The 6,554-nt window shown below is 37.5% G+C and overlaps 1 pseudogene; it reads left to right on the forward strand.

Moving 5' to 3' along the window:
- Nucleotides 1–3,734: 3,734 nt before the first annotated feature.
- LOC120098422 (U4 spliceosomal RNA) lies at nucleotides 3,735–3,812 on the forward strand (annotated as a pseudogene).
- The last annotated feature ends 2,742 nt before the right edge of the window (nucleotides 3,813–6,554 follow it).

Genomic DNA, 6,554 nt, shown 5'->3' on the forward strand with positions numbered 1-6,554 from the left:
GAACCTCAAGTTCATTATTAATTTGATACATGAATTTGTAGAGTAACTTGAGGAGACCTATTTCTAAGGCTGTTTCATGCTTAATTAAATAAGAGCAATGATTCATAAATCTAACCAAAGCATTATTTATCTTGAAATTCATGAACGCAATCCAACAGATCCTTAGATGCCCTATTATATGGCATTATGTAAATATACTTGTTCTTTCTCCTCTTTCTAGAGAGAAGGTAAGACACTTAAAGGGTGTCACAGTGAAAAATAGGACTAAGGAACATTAAAGAGTTGTCATCAATATCAAAGAAGAAATAGATATGGGAAACTTTGAATGCAGCACAGGGCCAGAGACGTGGGTTTACGAAGTCCTCTTCCCCCTTGACATTTAGTCAAGCTTCTCACTTATTTGGACATGGTTTCCTGATTATGTTACAGTTACCCAGAGGGTAAAGACTCACAGATCTTTGCATGACTTCTACTGCACTTAAGTAGGAAATCATTAAATATTTATGAAAAGATTGCTAAACAAGCAAGTCCTGCTTGTGTGCACTACTTTCACAATGAAGTAATTCTCTTTTCTCTCCCTCTCCCCCTCTCCACCTCCTTCTCCGTCTCCCCCTCCCACTCCCCCTCTCTTCAATTTCAGTGGGTTTTTTACGGTGTAGGGATAAGACCAGGACCTCCCCTGTGCCAGACAAATCCTCTTCCACGACTTGCAAGTCCCTTCCACCTGGTTCACTGTTTTAGATAATGAGGTAAAAGACTGAGATTAGAACCAAGAGTTTCCTCTCTGTCTATTCATTAACAATTTGTTATTGCGATATTTAAAAATATTGGCATTCTGGCAATAACAAAAATATTTGCCCAGTTTATCCCACGATCCACTTCACTTCTTTTCCAAGCAATACAAATTCTAGGGAAATGAAAACATTTCAACAGCTTGTTTCTTTTGATCTGCATGCGACTGTTTATCTGTTTTATGTGATGAACTATGGCTGGATGTGTCCCAAGGACTCATGTGCTGGGAGCATCGTCCCCCAACATAATGGTATGGACGGAGTGGGACATTTAAGAGGGCATTATGCTATGGAGGTACATTTGGATGTGGTTAGTGTCATCCCTAAAGGGCGGACAATGGTTCCCACTAGAGTATAACAGAGCGACCTCCCTCCAAGCTACCATCTGAAGCCCCTTTCTCTTTTATTCATTGGTCATCTCCTCCTTTCATGTGATGCCACCTACTGTGCTGTAACATAAGCAGAGCTTTCTCCTCTTCTTTGGCTTTTTTTTTTTTTTTATTATTGCAGCTTTCCAACCGATGAAGTTCTGTATCAGAAATCACCCAACAAAACCAGACAGAGACAACAGCTTTCCCAACTGAGGCCCCAGGATTCTTCTCTGAGCTATTTACCTCAGAAATGCAGCTGCTATCCTGTCATCATTAAAATTTCTTTGCGATCCTGCTGCTTCTGACCTGCTTCCTTATCAGCTTGGACCTTCCCTGCTACCACATCCTTATTTGGTTGCTATGCAACCAGCCCTGGAAGGCATTCTACTTTGTCTATGCCTTCCTTCCAATGGATGATTTTTTTTAATGTGTTTTTATTTAGCTGCAACGTGCATCTAATGCTCTTAATGTCCTCAGCTGTGGCTCCGAATCTTGAGTTCTGACAAAGCGTTTCAGGACACAAATTTGATATTTGATTCACTTCCTATCTGATTGATTTTCCAGGAAAACTTTTGGACATTTCCCCCGGTTTTCCTCTTTCTCTGTTAAACACTGTCATGGTTTTTACTGTCAAGCGGTTATAACCTTTCAAATTGATCTTCCATCACCGTGGGATAACCATTTTCAGCAAACATGGAGGCAGTTGTGTTTACAAACCATACACAGTCGTTTGGGTTTTCCTTCAGAGTTTTTGTTCTAGTCCAGAAGTTTTGTAGACCTCTTATGAAATGTCATTAATAAAATTACAGTCATGCGTGAAGGGTTTTTTTTTTTATTTAAAGATTCATGAGCTAGTTACAAAATGTGTGCAGTTCTTGAGAAAAGATCAGTCTTTCTAATGGCTCAATTCTTTAATACAGTTCCTCGTTTGTGGCGACCACCCCCAACCATGCTGCTACTTCATAAGAGTAATTTTGCTACTGTATGAATCATAGTGTAAATGTCTGTGTTGTCCTATGGTCTTAGGTGACCCCTATGAAAGAATTTTTTTTAACTCCCAAAGGGGTCTCAACCCACAGGTTGAGAACAACTGCTCTAAACAAATGGGTTTTACTTTGTTTTTAAATATATATTTGTTTCTGTGTGTGTGCACGTGGATGTGTGGGTGTGTGTGTCCACATGTGCCACACCGTGAATGTGTAAGTCAGAGAACAACTTGTAGGAGTCTGTTTATCTCCACAGACCAAACTTGGGTCTTTGGGCTTGATAGCAAGCAATTTTCCCTGCTAACCTCTTGTGGCAGCCTCAAAGTAGAAATATCAAAAGCTAAAGTTATTTGTATTCTCCCTTAACAAACTAACGGCAAAACTTAATTATGCACATAAAGTTTGAGTTGACAGATAATATGTCATCACACATTGTGTACATGTGGTGAAATACCCTGCTACATCACATAAAAATGCCCTTGCTATATCAATTAAAAATAAGAGTGTATTTTAAATGCTCATTAAGGGACTAGGGTATTGGCATTATGAGTACAAGGTTTTGTCGCACAAACATAATGATCTGAGTTTGTATCTCAGGCACTCAAGTAAGGATAAGGTGGCCATAGTAAATTGCTGATGATCCAAGCCTTTGGAAGGTAGGGACAGAAGCCTGAAGCAAGATGGTGAAACAAGCTCTAGGATCAGCATGAGACATTGTTTTAGCAAATAAAGGGAAGAAGAAACAAGAAAGATACTTTGGTCCAGACAAAGCAGGAGCTGAATCTGAAAGCTGTATCAGCAAGTCTCCCAATTACCTCTGGTCATGCCATCCCTCTCTAGGCCACGGACCACAAGTCCTTAGACATGTTCTCCAGTGAGAGTTGTCTGTAAAGAACTGAGGACATAGATTCTAAATGTTCAGTTATGAACATGATCGAAGAAGCCAAGGAGCAAACAGCCAAATACCAGAGTGAGTAATAATGAATAGAAAAATATAATAAATATTTTATTATAATATATATATATATCATTATATATCTTTAATTTGATATTTATATTATTATACTAAATATAGCTTTTATTATAGTAATTAATATTAATATAGTATAGTAAATATATTATATCAAATATGTGATTAATATATTTATATTTATTCTTTTATACATTTTTATATTTATGTTTTTAATATTATAACATTTTAGTATAGTATATGTTACATATTAGTATATAATATATAAAACATATTTATATATTATAAAGTATTTTTCATTATAAGAAGTAATAAAAAGATAAAAAACAAGCAAAACTAAAGCTGAAATGAAGAAGTAACTGAAAAATTTTAAAAAGTCATTTAGAAAACTTGGGGAAAAGCCTTAGCCATAGATAAAGTAGAAAACTGAACATCAGGACTTGAGGATAAGGTGGAGGGACTGGGCCCCCAGTGAAAGAAAATTATACACAAAAGAAAGGTGTGGGCATTTGGAATACCATGAAATGTCTATGAATTAAGGGCATAGAAAAAGGAAAATAATCTCAAAACAATAACACTGACAAGACCTTCAATGAGGTCATATAAGAAAACTTCCAGCTTTGCACAGTGGCAGTGTCGCAGCCAATGAGGTTAATCCGAGGCGCGATTATTGCTAATTGAAAAGAAAACTTCCTCCAAATGTAAAAAAAAAAAGCAATGTAAAAAGCACACAGAATACCAAATAAGACTAGAAAAGAAACACCCTATATATACAGTAGTTCAAATACTATAGAGAACAAAATGGGGGAATTGAAAGCAGAAAGAGAAAGACACTGCAAATATTGAAAAACAAAAATAACAACAACAACAACAAAAAAAAAAAAAACATCAGAGCAACAACCAATTTCTCAATGGAAACTTTAAACCATTAAGAGCCTAGAGCAACGTACTCCAAACTCTAAAAGGCCAGAGATGCCAATCCACACTATTTACCCACCACAACTATTTGCTCTGGTTGAAGGGGGAAAATAACTTTGCAAAATATATTCAGGCTAAAAGAATTCACGGTCACCAAAGCAGCCAATAAAGAATACTAGAAGCAATACTTCAGACTGAAGCAAGGGGTAAACATAGCGGTGAGGCTACAGAAACATTACAAACGAAGATATAATTAGTGAAACAAAAAATAGAACTAAACTACAAGCATCAAAAAGGACAGTAGTCAACATATACCTCTCAATAATAACTTTAAATATTCAGGCATCAATTTCCTAATCAAAAGACTTTGGTTAGCAGAGTGTATCTGCTTGCCCACTTTTTGCTGTCTACAACCACTTTGAAGTGAAAGGATGAACAATGTATTCCAAACAGATGATACCAGGAAGCAAATAGCCTGTCACAATGTCTGTCGAAACAGAACTCAAACAAAAATTAATCAAAAGACATGAAGAAGGACACTTTCTTCTTCTTAAAAGATCAATTAAGTAAATAACTGAATATGATCATGCCAGATTTTAAAAGGTACTACAGAGGTATATTAGTAAAAGAAAAAAAAACTTTGCACTGACACATGACAGACATATCAATCAACAAAACAAAGCAAAATAGGGGACAAAACGTGAGTGTCCAAAGTACCCCCAAATGACATTTGACAAAGATGTCAAAAATGAATCCTGGGAGAAAGAGAGTATTTTCAATGTGTGGTGCGGGGAAAACCGGATGTCCACCTGTAGAAGAATGAAGTTAGACCCATAACTATTGCCCTGCACAAAATGGATTAAAGACTTCAGTATGAATCTGAAACACCAGAACTACTACTATGATAAAACATAAGGTGTACATAGCAAAATCAACATGTAGTAATGAACAATTTTCTAAATAAGAGTCCATTCACTCAGTAATAAGGTCAACAACTGACGAATTGACTAGATTAAATGTTTCTCTACAGCAAAGGAAACAACCAAGAACAGAGGAAGCCTAAAAGGTGGGAGAGAATGTTTTCATCTATGCCATCCACAGACCATTAATATTGAAATTATGCAAAAATAAAGAATCAAGAAAATAAATGATCCCAGTTGACCCAGTTAAAGTGACCTATTGGTCTGAATGGAGTTCTCAAAAGAAGACATAAAAATGGTTAAAAATATATCTAAAATGTTCCATATCTCTGACAATTATGGATAAAAAAATTAAATCACTTTGAGATTTCTTTTTACTCTAGTCAAAATGGAATGGTTAAGATCAAGAGACCAACTGACCTCAAGTGCTGGTCAAGACCCCACTCCTAACCACTCCTATCCTAAAGTTATCTGCAGCTGTTACCTGCTGGCAAAAGAAAAGTAACTTTCCTCCAGTGGAGAGTTATTAGGTATATTACCAATGCTCCATGGCAGATCCCACACCTAGGAGTGCTTGGCCAACACAAAACAAAATCCCGTGGTCGTTTTTGTACTTTGCTTTGTTTGAGAATTTTGCCTTACTGTGTGGGTGGTTGTGTCTTGTTGCTTGGGGCTTAGTTTTTTCAGCGATAGCTTTTGCGACAGAAAATTGAGTGGGTATGGAAGCTGGGAGAGGCTGTGAGAAGTAAAGGGGGGGGGAACATCATCAAAATGTGTTGTATGAAAAAAAATTAATAATAGAAAACCAAACGGCAGCTCTGTCTTTTCATCCCACATCGAGCATGTGTTTCTTCCCAGATGCCAGGAAAGCAAGAGGCTCCCAGGACCCCAAGGGAACGACATGAGCTGAAATAGCCAACAAAGGGGAGAGAGAACCTGTAGAGACCATATCTAGAAGCTAGGCAATGGTTGGAGGATGGTGCCACTTTCTCATCTCCAAATTTTTAACCCAGAATTGCTCCTGCATAAGGGAAATAGAGAGACAAAGAGTGGAGCAGAGACTGAAGGAAAGGCCACCCAGAGACTGCCCATGTGGGGATCCATCCCATGTGTACCCGCCAAACCCAGTCACTTGGGAGAGAGCAAAGTGATTTATGAGGAGAATGGAGAAAATACTAGGCTAATGGAGAAAGGGTGAGAGGAAGGTGTCGAGCCAATACTAAGAAAGTCCAAACAATGAAGATCTATCCTTGGATCAGTAGAACAGATCAGGGCATCTAAGTCCAGAAACAGACAAGTGTGAATAATTATGTCTTTTGCAAAGTTGCAAGATCAATCCAAAGAGAAAGTTGATAACTAATCAAAGCACCCCTAAGATTACCAGTACCTGAATCTTATACACCTTATACACGCACAAAAAAAGTGCAAAATGGATGGACCTTGGAGTAAAACACGAAATAGAACCTCTAAGATTTGGAGGAAAAAAATCATACTGATTCTTAGGATGTAACGTTGGACAGTTTTTATTCACGACACCAAGCATAGGACTCAGAAAGGGGGAAGTCGTTAAGTGGGACTCCAGTGCTCACCATGTCTTT

The sequence above is a fragment of the Rattus norvegicus genome, chromosome 18 (assembly GCF_021556685.1).
Source record: "Rattus norvegicus strain SHRSP/BbbUtx chromosome 18, alternate assembly SHRSP_T2T, whole genome shotgun sequence".
Taxonomy (NCBI): Eukaryota; Metazoa; Chordata; class Mammalia; order Rodentia; family Muridae; genus Rattus; species Rattus norvegicus.